We start from the raw sequence: 1,705 nt of genomic DNA, 5'->3' as shown, positions 1-1,705 counted from the left end.
AGGTAAGTACCACGAATGCATATAGTTATGGATCACGTACTACTAACAGACTGTGTATTGAAAAATAGCGAGACACAGTAGGGAGACAGTTGCATCTGAAGGACAGTGCACCTAGGAAAATGTCATGTTTCCTAGTCGCAGTTTTAATCTAGTGACTGATTTCGCAGTCACAAAAAGGAATGTGTATTAGAAATCGCCAATAGCAGTTTCCGACAACTTCTTTTGTTTTTGTTGTTGTGAGACATGAGATAATGTTTTGTCCAGCGTTCGTAAATATTACAAGTTCTACTTTTTAAGTGCTGCATAATATATTAAAGATATTTGCATGATACTGTTAATTCTTCCGTTCCAGAGTTTTATAGTAAGTAAAAATCTGTATATTTTTAAAAGCTAGTTATATAGCGTGCGGACAGTTAAACCCTACGTCGTTGGTCGTCTACCATCTTGTACCTCAAAACGGGAGAAGATCTTTTACCATTGGGCGCGTAATATTTGTAAAGTGAGTGAGTTTCTTTGATCTTCTAACAATTTTCGTTCTACTGAAAGTGGAAATATGTGTTAGTTGTCAATAGCGTCTATTTCAAAGTGCTTTTAAGTTGTAGCTGGTTTTTGATAACATTTATTCTTAATTTCATTCTAATAACTGATTATTAGTGTGTAGTAAAGTTATAATGTAACGTGTAGACTATTAAACACAGTATTGAGAAGCTTTTCTTGATTGCAACACTTAAATTTGATATTTTTTAAAGGATTTTGTGATGCCTTCAGCTGGCATTTTCTTAATTTCATATCCAATTGGACAATTTCGCCCTTAGGCCATTTGCAAGTATCTAAAACGAAAGCATTATACGTTGGGTGCCTTAGTACCGCTTAGTAATTTAACATAAGAACAACTTATATCCCAGGATATACTGTGAGGGATAGATTTACTTCATAGAGGATTCGTTAACGGTATATTTTGCCACGTACCTCTTTGGTGCTATGTCTGAACGTTATTGTCATGAAATAAATTGGAAGTAGTTTTTCGTTATTTTAGATCATGTTTCCTTTGAACAGTTGTTTGCGAATCTCTTATATATAAGGTCGTTGTTTCTAGCGTACATATAGCACTCCGTCTTCAGGCCACAAGGAGCCCACCGGGACCATCCGACCGCCGTGTCATCCTCAGTGGAGGAAGCGGATAGGAGGGGCGTGTGGTCAGCAAACCGCTCTCCCGGTCATTATGATGGTTTTCTTTGACCGGAGCCGCTACTTTTCTGTCGAGTAGCTCCTCATTTGGCATCACGAGGCTGAGTGCATCCCGAAAAATGGCAACAGCGCATGGCGGCCAGGATGGTCACCCATCCAAGTGCCGGCCACGCCCGACAGCGCTTAACTTCGGTGATCTGACGGGAACCGGTGTATGCTCTGCGGCAAGGCCGTTGCCCCTTAGCGTACATATACTAGAAGGATAATAATTATTTTACAGAAATTCGTGCATTAAGTTATAGAACCCTTTGGTTTTGAGTGAATGTGTTTAGAAATGAATAGTTCATTTCATTTATTGCTTTATGTGGACTAACTTTGCAGCATGAGCAGCGGCAACTGTTCAAGTTTTTGATGCATTACTCACAACCCTTCAGTCTGGAATCTCGTTTACTGGTAGAACTGTCTTCAGCGACGACGCATTCAAACTGAGTCCCGATGCCCAGCGAAGGCGTGTCTG

At 39.9% G+C, this 1,705-nt stretch overlaps 1 pseudogene; it reads right to left on the bottom strand.

Annotated features, from left to right (window-relative positions):
• Window positions 1-1,308: 1,308 nt before the first annotated feature.
• On the bottom strand, window positions 1,309-1,426 carry LOC126425357 (5S ribosomal RNA; annotated as a pseudogene).
• Between the last annotated feature and the right edge of the window lie 279 nt (window positions 1,427-1,705).

Source organism: Schistocerca serialis, chromosome 10 (genome assembly GCF_023864345.2).
Source record: "Schistocerca serialis cubense isolate TAMUIC-IGC-003099 chromosome 10, iqSchSeri2.2, whole genome shotgun sequence".
NCBI lineage: Eukaryota > Metazoa > Arthropoda > Insecta > Orthoptera > Acrididae > Schistocerca > Schistocerca serialis.
This window is presented reverse-complemented; position numbering and strand designations above follow the sequence as displayed.